The following is a 14,668-nucleotide window of genomic DNA, read 5'->3' as shown; positions in this document are numbered from 1 at the left end:
GCAGAGGGAGCACCAGATGCCAAGGAAGTAGCTTATTGATGACGGTAACAGTGATAACGAGAAGAAAAATATGTCTGCCTTTCTCATCAACACCTGCTGTGTTACACTTCAGTCAGCACTTGGTCTCGTTTAACCACGTAAAGGAAACTACTGGGGAGGCTGAGGCAGGAGAATGGCGTGAACCCGGGAGGCGGGGCTTGCAGTGAGCCGAGATGGCGCCGCTGCACTCCAGCCTGGGCAACAGAGCAAGACTCCGTCTCAAAAAAAAAAGCTCAGGACCCCCGAATTCCTTATGCAAAAGGAAAAGTTAAGCCAAGAGGGTGCGCCAGGCAGCGCCCTCTTCCCCAGGAACGGCTGTTGGGAGCGTTGGGCATCAGACCCCGCAGAAAGACAAAAGCCTCAGGGCTTCAGAAGGGCTGCCCAACAGATCGTCCCTGAGTCCGTTCTTTGCTGGCATCCCATATAAACAAGAACATCTCATCGTAACTTCAGGTCTACAATCGGATTCTAGCTTAAAACTGGAGTCTGTTCCATTCCACGCTGCTCATGTCTATCACAAGCTTCGCTTCCCAGGTGCAGGACAAAGACAAGACGAGATCAGTCATTCCTCCACCTGCCCCGAGACATCCACATAATTGATTCTTCCTTTACGCCCTTTTTTTCTCTTCAAACATTCACCTTATCTTGTGTAAAATGCAGATTTACTGGCACTAACTAAAGTCTCACAAGAATGTCATCATTCGCCTTACAGCCCACCTTCCCCTCTTCCGCGCCTTCCCCCCTTTAAGGAAACCTATAAATACTGAGCCTCCTAAAAACCTCTTTACAAAACATATACAGATGCGTCTGTGGCCAGTATTATTTTTCCAGATGAGCCCTAAAGCTGGCTTAATAAACGTCAACGATTGAGACCTTTGCCTCAGTCACTCATCTCAGCCATCAGCCACATGTAACCATATAAAAGTTATACTGCCATCCCCATGTTACAGATGAGGAAACTAGCGTTGGCTCCAGAGTACTCGGCAGTTCCGAGACGGGCAGGTACGCGGCAGAGCTGAGTGTGGGGACCGGCCTGGAAAGGGCCCTCAGCGTTGCCCACGCGGAAAGGGAGAGTGGAGGAGACACGGAGCAGCTGAGGGGTCCACAGGAAGCAAGGAAAGGGCGTGGCCCCAAAACCCCCTTTAAAGGGGTGGGTGGACTACAAGCCGTGGAGTCAGGCCGGGCAGCCAGGGGAGGTGCGTGTGGTGCCAGGTGGGCCTGGAAGCTGGTTTTCCACCAAGGGAGCGGACTGGGCAGAGCTCTGGCTGGAGGCATCTCAAAGGCTTGGTGCACTCTGCATCTCCCCCTCTTGAAATCTTCCTCTGGATCTTCCTTGCAGGATCAAAGCTCTGCTGTCGGCCTCCCCGAGAAGTCCACACACACGACTGCAAGTGTCACTTCAAAATGTGAAAGGAAAATAAAATCCTGGGACCCCAAACTCACTACGCCAGAGGGAAAAGTTAAGCTGGGAAACAGTCATGCAAAAAGCTAACTTTCCTTTTATTCCCATACAGATTGCTGCAGAGAGGAGGCCACGTGTCTCCCCAGGAGGCCTCCTTCACCCTCACAGTGTAAGTTAACAGCTCATCTTGGCAGGCATGGCACGAAGACAAGACCGGAAATCATCCCTCTGCTGCCCTGAGACAAACGCATACGTGACTTCCTCTGCTCTGTGTTGACTTTATCCCATGCGAAATGCAGATTTACTGAACAAGAGGCGCAGGCGTCATCGACGTGCCTCTACCCCTCCTTTCACATGTCACGTGTATTCAGTGAGCGAAAATCAAAGCCTCACAAGAACGTGACCACTCACCTCACCAGCTACCCTCCGCTGTTTGCTTTCCTCCTTTCCCTCCTGTCTGCTCTTTCCTCTTTAAATAATGAAGTTGTCAAAGCCCTTTTTGCATCCTACTGTGACGTGTGTCTTTGTCCCCAGTGTGTCCTCAACCTTGGCAAAATGAGCCTCTAAGTTGATTGAGACCCGTCTCAGCCGCTGTTTGATTGAGGCCTGTCTCAGCCGCTGTTTGGCTTACAGCAGACGGGGCTGGAGGTTCCAGATCAGCAGCAGCCTCAGTCCCCACCAGTCCCTCCCCCGCTGCCCAGAGGCCTCAAAGTCAACGTGCTCCGGCGAGAAGCCACCAGCTGACAACCCACAGCCTGCTTCTCCCTCTTCCCCATTCTGCCACTGTTCTCTGCACACCGAAGGTCCTCGGGACATACTCAGAGAGTCAGTAATTTCAGAACTTTGTCAAAAAACAGACACTTGAGGCCGGCGCGGTGGCTCACGCCTGTAATCCCAGCACTTTGGGAGGCCGAGGCGGACGGATCACAAAGTCAGGAGATGGAGACCATTCTGGCTAACACAGTGAAACCCCATCTCTACTAAAAAAAAAAAAAAAAAAAAAATACAAAAAATTAGCCAGGCATGGTGGCAGGCACCTGTAGTTCCAGCTCCTGGGGAGGCCAAGGCAGAAGAATGGTGTGAACCCAGGAGGCGGAGCTTGCCGTGAACCAAGATCGCGCCACTGCACTCCAGCCTGGGCGACACAGTGAGACTCTGTCTCAAAAAACAAAAAAAACTAGACACTTGAACTCAAGATGGTTAATGGAGCACACACATGTAATTCATCTTCAAGGTTTGGTATACGAACCCTGATGATTTTTTCTTCTCACTCTTGTCCAGGCTGGAGTGCAGTGGCACAATCTCAGCTCACTGCAACCTCTGCCTCCCGGGTTCAAGCGATTCTCCTGCCTCAGCCTCCCAAGTAGCTGGGATTACAGGCGTGTGACACCACGCCCGGCTAATTTTTGTATTTTTAGTAGAGATGGAGTTTCACCATGTTGGCCAGGCTGGTCTCGAACTCCTGACCTCAGATGATAAACTGATGACTTTTTGAAGATTATATCCTTCTCTGAACTTGATTATTTCCTTCTTTATTACAAATGTTCATCAAGGAAAAACACCAATATGAATAGATTAACCAAACATTTCAGAGTATTCACTGGAAATCCTTATACCTTATATACATTTAACGATAGTCACAATCCCATATGTTGAATACTTTGTTCATCATGCACGTTTGTCATAATTCCTTTACTTTTAATATTACATTAAAGTATTATTTAACTCAGTTGCTGAGGGGTGTTTGTTTTGTTTGGAGTTTGGTGCCTCCTTAAACGTGGCACCTCACTTGAGGCACGGCCCTGCCGAATAAGGACCTGACGTGGAAGCAAGAAAAGAGCAAAGAATGTGAACACAGTGGCTACGTCCAGCTCAGGATGCAAAAACTATCCTCGTTCCTTTTCCCACATCCAGCCCTCTCCTAACTGCCAGGGCCGCCGTTTCCGTAGCACGAGGGTCACTTTCAGGAGCTGAGGACAAAAAGGGTCATCCTTGGTGAGAGCGAATACGTGACACGCTGCGGCCAGGCGCAGGGGCGGCGCCCACAGCTCCAGCTACTTGGGAGGCCGGAGCATGAAGCAAGATCCTGTGTCCACAAAAAGAAAATGTATGCAGAAAAGTGAAATGGATAAAGACGTATCTTTTAAAAGGCAAATTTCTAAAACACAAAAGCTTTTTCTGTGGAATGAGAAAGGGTTTCTTTCTACTGCTCCCCTTCCCAGCTGCTTCCCCCTGAGCAAGCTTCACAAAAGCAGAAATCCAGAGAGATGCTGCTACCAATGTTGTAAGTATTTGGAAGAAAAAGAAAACTGAGTCAAAGCGTTTTTGTGACACAAATTTACATTATCCATCTGTAAGGGGTATAGCCGAGTACAAAAAGAAGTGAGAGATATGGCCTGGTGCAGTGGCTCACGCCTGTAATCCAAGCAATTTGGGAGGCCGAGACAGGCGGATCACCTGAGGACAGGAGGTCGAGACCAGCCTGGCCAACATGGTAAAATCCCGTCTCTATTAAAAAAAAAAAAAAATTAGCCAGGTGTGGTGGTGCACACCTGTAGTCCCAGCTACTGGGGAGGCTCAGGTGGGAGAATCGCTTGAACCCAGGAGGCAGAGGTTGCAGGGAGCTGAGATCGCGCCACTGCACTCCAGCCTTGGTGACAGAGAGAGACTCTGTCTCAAAAAATAAGAGAAAGAAAAGAAATATGGATGACAGGTGAGGTGTAGTGGAGGCACTTTGGGAGGCCGAGGCGGGTGGATCACCTGAGGTCAGGCGTTCTAGACCAGCCTGGCCAACCAACATGGCGAAATCTTGTCTCTATTAAAAATACAAAAATTAGCCGTGCGTGGTGGTGCACTCCTGTAGTCTCAGCTACTGGGGAGGCGGAGGTGGGAGAGTCACTTGAACCTGGGAGGCGGAGGTTGTAGTGACCTGAGACTACGCCACTGCACTCCAGCCTGGAAGACAGAGCCAGACTCTGTCTCAAAACCAAAAAAAAAAGTGAGAAAAGTGACTGGCTTAAATAAATAATAGATATAAAGAAATGAGAGCCATTTTAAAAATCAGCTGTGAAGTAAAAGTCCTTACATAAAAAAAATTAAGAAGGGAAATGTAGACAATTTTTCACAAAGAAGTAATTTTCAAGTTATGTAAGTGTGTGGCAATACAACATAGACTCTGATGAGATCACCACTTGACTTTTTTCTTAGGATAAAGTTATCTATGCTGTGAATTAATATTTTCTGTGTTTCACTAAAAAGAACAAGCATGGCTAGTTTTTTTGTAAAAAAAAAAAATTCTAAATATAACTATTCTGGCTTTCAACTGCTTTCTGCAGAAATAAAGATTTTAAGTTTGTGTGTTTATTCTTTTTCTTTTCTTTTTTTTTTTTTTTTTTTTTTTTTTTGAGACAGAGTCTCGCAGTTGTTGCCCGGGCTGGAGTGCAATGGCACGATCTTGGCTCACTGCAACCTCTGCCTCCTGGGTTCCAGCAATTCTCCTGCCTCAGCCTCCCTAGTAGCTGAGATTACAGGCATGCGTCACCACGCGACGGCTAATTTTTGTATTTTTAGTAGAGACGGGGTTTCACCATGTTGGCCAGGCTGGTCTCAAATTCCTGACCTCAGGTGATCCCCCCGCCTCGACGTCCCAAAGTGCTTGGATCACAGGCGTGAGTCACCACGCTCAGCCTTGTGTGTTTATTCTTAATACCTTATTTTTGGAAGAATTATCCAAACCTGACAGCTGTAAAATTGAATGGAAAAGACTAGAAACAAGAGGACACAAAGAAAATAATTCAGAGCTGTAAACAACCACTTAAAATGTGAAGGAGATGAATGAGTCCCAAAGAGAATTAAATGGCCACAAAAAGCCAAATAAACTACCGTTTTAAAACATCACACGGCGATAGGCCCAGAGATAGGCTTTGGAAACGTTTGCAGCTACATCTGAAATCACAGACTCACAACGTTCAGGAGGAACCTGGCCAGGCAGCCAAATTGCACAGAGGCCTCTGTGGGAGATGCAGGGCTGAGTGTGCAGACGGCGGGCAGGGGCAGGAGACCGGCCCGTCTGCAGCAGGCAGCCTGTCTGCTGGGCCAGAGGAGACCCGGGGAGCCAGTCTCTCGGAGTTCTGCAGAGAGCCCGGGCCAAAGTTAACCACCTCTGCTTGCTGCCTTCACCAACACGAGAGGGCAGGGCAGAAACGGCTGCTATAGAAAAGCAGCTGCAAAACCAAGTATCTCAAACTGCACTCTCCACACTGAACTCACTAGGGCTCACCGAAACAGTGCATTCACGCCCGGCCTCCAATTTACTTTTCTCCACCTGCAGACACAGGCGTGGCTTGGCATACCCAGTCACCGAAAGAAGCCACCTTCTGGGGGGTCCCACTGGGAGGGAATGACAACATTCCTGTTAGGCTTTGAACTCCTGAATTAAACTTGAACACGGAGTGCCAGATGCCACGGGCATGTGTGACACTCAGGGGACAATGAGGTCAACACACACATTACTCAAGCACGGAGCTGCCCTGCTGCTCCCCGGCTCCGCCCTGCCGTTGCACCTGGCAGCGGATTCCCCCAGCCTGTGCTGAGCCTTGCCGCTGGGAACTGCAGTGACCTTCCTCACCGTCACAGGACAGAAGACGCTTCAAAACTACAACTGTCCAGAAATCAGCTTGGGCCGCCATCTTACGGGGTGAGCTCTCTGTTACTGGAAGAATTCCAACAAAGTCAGGATTACCCTCTATCAGAGGAGATTCATTCTTCCACAAGGAATTGTGCCAAGCAGTGCGGCAGCACTGGTCACTGCAGTCCCAGGCGGAGAGCAGCAGGCTCAGATGGGGTTAAAAACAGCCTCTTCCCTCAATTAAAGGATGACTTTTCAATGTGTTGGTTCCTAAGGCTCCTTCCTAGATGAGAGGCAGCAGAAACATAAAAATAAAGAAAAGGCAACAGATTACGTCGACACAGGACTTCACAGCGTCAGTCACCTGATACGACTAATGCTTGAAAGCAGGATTGGCCAAGTCAGAGATGCAGCTAAAAGACTTGCCAATGATCATCTTCCTTCAGAGGCACAGCATTCTCTCCTGTAAACAGAAACGATGTATAAAACTACAGAAGAGCTTATGATCAGACATGCAATAAAATACGTGATCTCATCAGAAAGTTGAAATCTCAGGGTGGAGTCAACCATGATTCCTGCAACAGTGCAGAGAACATAGTTTTCAACTCAGAACATAATTTTGTATGATCTGTGAATGGACCACACATAGTTTTTTGCTTTTGGTTTTTCATCCTTTCTTCCCTTGGGTGTATCAGTCAGTAACTCGTTTATTATATTATGAAAGCCTTAGCACTTTTACGGGCGGATCAAAAGATCGAACCATAACAAAAATTAGAAATACAAAAAACTAGCCGGGCGAGGTGGCCTCGGGAGGCTGAGGCAGGAGAATGGCGGGAACCCGGGAGGCGGTAATGTCTCATGACCTTAGCAAGACTCCGTCTCAAAAAAAAAAAAAAAAAAAAAAAAAAATTATAAAATAAAAATTAGAAATCTTAATGTCTCAGACCTTAGCTTCAAATGAGCAAGCCATGAGGCAATTGTTCCCTGAAATACTTACCTCAAAGGTCACCTCATTCGGAGTTTCCAAAATTTCAGCCCCTGGAATGCCCTTTTCATGGTTTTTGCCGTAAATATAGACCATCTGTACTGTTTATTTCCTTATCATTTTTTGATATACCTAATCACTCTTTTGGCTGAAAATACGTTTATTTAAAAGGAGAATTTCTATTACTACCATAAATAGAAAGCCAGTATCACTGGTCGTAAGTTACCGGCAAATCTAAAACACACACACACACAACGAGAAAGTCATCTGCTGACAACTTTTAGGGAGAGACACACTGAACTGAACAAGCGTCTCAAATGCTTCATGAACTTGTCTTTGTTGTGGGGAGAAGGTACAAGTTCTGCTTCCATCTGTCTCTAAAAGTCCAACTTTTCTGACGTATCCAAGACCAAGGATTGGTGTCATGTCTGTAAACAAAACGCTGCCAAACAGCAAACTCAGGAGCGACCCGGCTCAGGCACAGCAGCGGCACGACCTGGTCCAGCCGCCTCGCCACCGCGCAACGGTGTTCCTTGTCCGCGAACTGGGTCGAATCATAACTGCCGTGGCCGCTTTAGAGGGGTGTTGTTCATCACAACAACTGATTTCGTGTTTCTACACCATCAAGTCCACACGAGCCAAAGGGGCCATGACAAAGAGGGGCAGCCGTTAGGTCAATCAATACTATGAAGTACTTAATAAGTATAAAGGGCTTCACGAGAAATAAGAGCTGCAGCAGCATTTAAAAACAGTGAATGACCTCTGCCTCTGAGCAGCTTGATGTGTTCCAGACGCAGCAGGCTCTGAGTTCACCAACAGTTACTGCGAGTGCTGAGCTCCCCATCCATTCTGAAGCTCTCCTGATTTAAAGCCAGAAAGCTGCGCAACGAAGGAAGGGGACAGCGAGTCACCAGGGAAGGGGACTGCGATCCGTGGTGGAGAGGGAACATGACTCAGTGTAAAGTACGAGGGCTTTTCTAACGTGGACGGCAACAGCATTGCCCACACGCACTCACCAGACAGGAGGCTCCATCACCCAGGGTCCTGCCTAGGTCTGTGGCCTGAGCAGCACCACGGCGACACGGACAGACACCAGACGGACACTGGCAGAGGCCACCTCCCGTCCACTGGCTTTGGAACCCCTGGAATGCCTAGCGGCACATGAAGAGCAGCATCAAGCTTCCCATTTGTCATCCAGTGCCATTTTAATCTCAGATGGAGAAAAACACAAGAAATATTAGTCTTATTATGGATGGGCATTTATTCTATTTTATGAGGACACACTTAAGATTCACTATGAATCCCAGCGTTTTGGGAGGCTGAAGCGGGTAAATCTCCTGAGGTCAGGAGTTCAAGACCAGCCTGACCAGTATGGTAAAACTCCGTCCCTACTAAAAATACAAAAATTAGCTGGGCATGTTGGTGGGCACCTGTAGTCCCAGCTACTCAGGAGGCTGAGGCAGGAGAATCGCTTGAACCCGGGAGGCGGAGGTTGCAGTGAGCCAAGATTGTGCCACCGCACTCCAGCCTGGGCAACAGAGGGAGACTGTCTCAAAACAAACAAACAAAAAAAAAAAAACACAGAAAAAAAGATTCACTATGAATTAAAGCTCCATCCCCAGAAATTAGCGACGGCCACGGGCAGCAGGGGAAGGAGGGAGTGGTGGGCAGGGAAAGCCAGCAGCTCTAGGCGAGTGGCCCTGCCTTGAAGGGACCCCTGCACTGAACACGCCCAGTGCTGACAACGCGCAGGGAACAGCGACTCCACAAGCACAGGAAGCGAAGGACAGGACGCGAGGGGCCAGACGAGTGGCAGATGCGCACTTAACCACACGGTAATGTAGAAAATTCTATTCCAGATGACACAGAGAGACAAATATTTAACATAATGTGAAATTCAACTGTGTACACTGATAAAGATTAAAAGAAGACATAGATTCCTCTAGTAGAAACAGTTGGTGTCATATGATAAAAATTTTTTTCTTAAATGGCTTTTATTTTTATTATAGGAGTAACAAACGTTCATTGGAGAAAATACAAAAATAGAGATAAACAGAGAAGATAAAATCACCCATAATCCCACCACTCAGACAGAAACATTTCTTATATTTTGGGTTATTCTTCCAGACTTTTCTCTATATGAATATAAACATACACATTTTTAACTGAAGTGGGATCACAGTGCACACACTGCCTTGTGACGCGCTTTAACTCAGCCTGCCTTGAACGTTGCCAGGTTCAACAGATACACTTCAACAGTACTGTAAGGTCTTCCCAGTGGCATCCACAGAAAACAGACAGGTGCACCACCAATTGTTCAACCAATCCTAATTCTTCAATTTATTCAAAAGATAAAGGATAACCAATTTCAAATATTAATTTAAGTGATGAATGCCGTCTAGTGAAGAAATCTTATTTGTAAATCCACCGAAATGAATCGAGACAAAAATGACATAGTCTTTCAATTAAAAAAAATCATCTGAATAGCTGAGCAGGTCAGGATCTTCCATCCAAATTGCTGTGGGGATGTGCACCTTAGGCTTGGGGCTAAAGAAGCTGGGAGTCTCTACAGATCGAAGCTGTCCCCGAGAGCTTAGGATACATGTAGGGGCAATTTAAGACATACCTTTTTATGGCTATAGACCCTGCCTTCACAGTAAACTATCTTCCTTGGGAATTCACCTGTTACCACGGTGAGAAGCTCGTCTTTGGCAATGCCTGACACCTTGATGTCTGCTTCACCTGACACCAGTGCACCAGCTTCCCTACGGCTAGTGTGTGCACGGAGCATCCTTCTCCATCCTTTCACTATCAAGCCTTCCGGATTCCTTCATCTAAGCACATCTACTGTAAGCAGCCATTTTTTAAATATCCAGTTTGACAATCTCAGTATTAATTGGCATATTTAGTTCAGCTGTATTTTCTGTAATTATGCAGTGTTTAAGTGAAAACTGACCATGTTGCTATCTGTTTTCTATTTATCCCATCTGTTTGGTTTGTGTATCTCTCCCTTCCTACTTTCTTTTGGATTCACTGAGTACTTCTTACCGGTTCAGTTTTCCCTCCTCTATCGCCACACGCATCATGCATTCAGTAGTATTTTAGTGGTTACTTTGGAGATTGTAACACGTGTCCTAACTCACTAGCGCCCAAGAGAAATTAGTTCTCCAACACCTTCCCTAACAACAGCAGGGCCCGCCCTCCACGTCCACCCTCAAGGCCATTACCATTGTGTGTTTTAATTCTGCCTGCACATCACACCCCACGAGGCACTGCTGTGACTTGCTGGTGCCGGGTAGTCACTGTCCACTCAGAACGGCCCGTGGCTTTACGGTTTTCATGGCTCTGCATTCCTTCTGCATTTCCATGCTTCCATCAGGACCCTCTTCCCTTCCACCTGAAGAATTTCCCTAATAATTTCTTTTACTATAGTTCTTCTGGTGACAAGTTCTGATTCTGTTTGTCTGAAAATGTCCTTTGGTGGCCTTCATTTTTGAATAGAATTCTAGGAAAAGAGTTATTTTCTCCACTTCAAAGACTGTCATTTCATTGTCATCTGAATTCTAAGATCTCTGTGGGAAAGTCAGCTGTCAGCCATAGAGCTGTCCTTTCACTCAGATGCACCTCCAGCTCCGCCTACGTTTCCACATTGCCTTGTGTTCTAGATTTGCAATGACATGTCACGTGTGGTTCCCTGTGTATTTACCATGTTTGAAGTTTGTAAAGTTTCTTGCATTTATGGTGTCATGTCTGACAGGGTTTGGGATACTTCTCAGCCAGCATCACTTCACATCCCGCTGGCACCCCCGTCTCCCCCCTCACCGTCCCTCAGCTTCTCACACTGAGCCTTTTCTACATGTCTCTGTGGCTCTCCTGCTCTTTCCTCTAGTTTTTCATTCTTTTCTTCTCTATGCCTCATTCTGGATATTTTCTGTCAGTCTACATTGCAGAGTTCACTCTCCTATGTGCAGTCTGCTATCCAATTTATGTTTAATTCTTCATTTCATTTATTGTAATTTTCATTCCCAGAATTTCCATTTAAGTTCCATTTTATATATTCCTTTTTTTTTTCTTTTTAAGACAGAGTTTCACTTTTGTTGCCCAGGCTGGAGTGCAATGGCACAATCTCGGCTCACTGCAACCTCCACCTCCCAGGATCAAGCAATTCTCCTGCCTCAGCCTCCCAAGTAGCTGGGATTACAGGCATGCGCCACCACACCTGGCTAATTTTGTATTTTTAGTAGAGATGGAGTTTCTCCATGTTGGTCAGGGAGGTCTTGAACTCCCGACCTCAGGTGATCCTCCCTCCTCAGCCTCCCAAAGTGCTGGGATTACAGGTATGAGCCACCACGCCCGGCCTATACATTCCATTTTATTGTGAAATTCTCCATCTTGTCATCTACTTTCTTGAATATATTAATGGCAATGCTTTTAAAATCCGTATCTCATTATTCCAATAACTACATCACCTGTTGCTGTTTCCATCGCTGGCTTTTATTCTTTCTTCTTCATCTTTTAATCATTTGAACCTTAATTTTTTATTGAAAACCAAACACTGTGTATTACAAACTAACAGGAGAACTGGAGGCCCTGGCCAATGTTATCATCCTTCAGAGAGCACTGACTCTGGTTTCTGGCAGGCAGAGCAGGGCAGGGTGCCGTAATCCTCTCTGAAGTGAGTGGGGTCAAGGCTGAGTCCCAGTCTTTTGTGAAGGCTAAACTATTTCAAGTTTACTCTCATTCCTAGGTTGGGGTCAGGACCTAACAGGAAATCTAGGTGCTTACCAGGGTTCCTGCTCCTTGGCATGCCCTGGACTCCAATTTTTGTCTCCCCTAGTCTTTCAGAATAGCCTTCTGGCTGGGCATAGTAATTCTCATCTGTTATCCCAGCATTCTAGGAGGCCAAGGCAGGGGGATCCCTGAGGCCAGCCTGGGCAACAAACATATGAGTCCCTGTCTCTACAACAACAACAACAATAATAATAGCTTTCCCTTCTCAGCCTCTGAGTAACACATCAGCAAATGCCTTGAGGAGAACACAAGTGCAGATTACTGGGCTCACCTTAATATTTTCCCTTCTCCCCAGGATCTTGGTCTCTTACTCTCACGTAGCCTTTGTAGCTAAAACTCTTAAGTTTTGTCTCCCAGCCCTACAAGACTGCCCTACATGGAGCCCTGCACCCGCAAAACATGTACCTGTGCCTTGCCAAAAGCTCCATGCACGGTCCCAGTTTTCCGGACACCACTTTCTGTTTTGTTCTTCACCCATCCAGCTCCACGCCCCTCATGAGCCAGCAAACATCTCAAGAGGAAAAGCATCACAGAACACTGCGCTCGGCCCACAGGCTTCCTCCTTTCAGGACCTGGTCCCTCCAGTGCTGGCCACCTTTCTTTTGTACTTTGTCCAGCTTTTCAAGATCTTGTTGTGAGAATGTTGGTCTACAGGGCATTCCACAACATCTCCAAGGTGTGCCCGCACACACAGACACATTATTAAAACAGGAACAGCCACATCACAGAAAAATGTTAAAATTAAGAAATCACTTTTTCAATAAATTATTTGACACAACAATCTAAAAACGTAAGTTACAATTTTTCCAGAAAATAACTCACAGAACTTTGGTACTTCTAATTTGTAAAATATTCCACTAAGTAAGAACAAAATTGCCTCTTTTAAAACCTCCTTTCTGATTTACCACTTTGTAACTCAGAAATCCAGAGTCATTAGGAAACATGCCAAAATCACCATAAATCGTACTAAGTTATTTCCCCTCGGGGCCCACTGGTTGCCAAACTCATTACCAAAATTACTTGAAGGTGTTGCTTCTTCACCTGATACCAACAATTTAGAAACCAATGTTTAAACACTGGCTTGTACTAAATCTCCTCAGGCAATATCAGTAAGGCATGTGCTGAGATCAGGGGAAAAATGTGTTTTGGTCACATCTAATTGCAATAAAATAATAATGCTTTCTCCTACTTCCCTCCCTTTCTGACATCACAACACATAAACTGCAAAAAAATAAAATAAAATAAAATAAAAACAATTCTCCTTAATCCAAACACTAAAATACATCATCAGTGGGCACCTCCCTGCCCATGGCTGATGGCTGGATTTTCAGAAGGCACAGGTACATGTTTTGCGGGTGCAGGGAACAAAGGCAGAAACCGTCACTGTCCTCAAAGTCCCTATGATTTCACAGAGGGAAAAAACCAAAGAAAACAGCTAAGTACAATTAAAACGCAGTACATCAACAGGTGCAAAACGTTCTTTTTCAAATGAAATGCACACATAAGTGCCAAGAAGCCTAACTTGAGTTCCCCGTGCGGGGGATGGCAGCGGGGGACGGCAGCGGGGGAAGCAGTTTTGAAGCTCTGGGTTGTGGGCTTAAAACAACCGGGTTCACCACAGAGATAAGAACGACTCAGGCTTGCACGCTCTTGCGACAGGAAGAAATGTTCGAGGGCACATCTGAATGGTTTTTGAAGCCCTTGTCTACACAGCCCAGGTATGGAAAACTCAGTGTGCTGTGTGTGAGCGGGCTGTGGGGAAGGAATCGCTTTCTTGCAGTCAGAGCTAGGGAATAACACCTCAGCCTCTGCTGTGGGACTAACCTAGGCTGGCGTCCTAACCCAAGCAGGTCGGCTGCAGGTCACGTGCACAACGCCAACTCAAACAGGACTCTGTGCAAATAAGGACGCAGAAAGTTTGCAAGCTTGCCCTTCTTTCCAAAGACTAAAGATAACAGAACATGTACAAAATAGCAGATCCTTCTAGCCGCCCAAAATTCTAGGAAGCGTGGAACCCTCTTCAGCATGTGACCCGTAAAAATCCTTACAAACATCAAGCCACACAACATGCAAAGCAGTCCCTCCTCCTCTTAACAAAGTCAGTGGCCAAGGTAAAGAAGAAAAATGGAGAACACACACACACGGAACCTTGTGTTATTTTTATAATATTTTACCATCTTTTCAAAGTACAGATGGGTCAGAAAACATCACGGAACATACAAGGCAACTGAAGCTTCGGAAGTTTTCCCAAGTGGTTTTGCTATGATTATTTAAGGTATCTCATTCATATACTTTCAGGAGGAAACATATGTATTATTATCTTTAACTTTGAACTCAGTTTTGTGCATACTTTTGTTTCTTTGCTTTTTTTTTATAGACAGGATCTCACTCTGTTGCCCAGACTGGAGCACAGCGGTGCGATCACAGCTCACTGCAGTCTGGAACTTCTAGGCTCAAGCAATCCTTCTGCCTCAGCCTCCCGAGTAGCCAGGACTACAGACACATGTCATCACACCAGGTAACTGTACATTTTGTAGGGATGGGGTCTCTTTATGTCATCCAGGCTGGTCTCAAACTCCTGGCCTCAAGTGATACTCCCTCCTCAGCCTCCCAGAGTTTCAGTGTGAGAGCCACTGCGCCTGGCCCTGAACTCGTTTATGATGCCTTCCTGTGGTCCTTTAAGTATATACAGGTTGAATAACATTATTTGAAATGCTTGGGAGCAGAAGCATTTTAGATTTTGGATTTTTTCAGATTCTGGAATATTTGCATGTACATAATGAGGTATCTTCAGGATGAGGCCCAAGCCTAAACACAAAATTCA

At 46.2% G+C, this 14,668-nt stretch overlaps 1 protein-coding gene across 2 annotated transcripts in view; it reads right to left on the bottom strand.

Moving 5' to 3' along the window:
* Positions 1–14,668, bottom strand: part of LDLRAD4 (low density lipoprotein receptor class A domain containing 4) — a 436,848-nt gene that overhangs the window by 320,393 nt on the left and 101,787 nt on the right. The gene's annotated exons all lie outside the window — the stretch shown is intronic.

Source organism: Macaca thibetana, chromosome 18 (assembly GCF_024542745.1).
Source record: "Macaca thibetana thibetana isolate TM-01 chromosome 18, ASM2454274v1, whole genome shotgun sequence".
Lineage (NCBI taxonomy): Eukaryota > Metazoa > Chordata > Mammalia > Primates > Cercopithecidae > Macaca > Macaca thibetana.
This window is presented reverse-complemented; position numbering and strand designations above follow the sequence as displayed.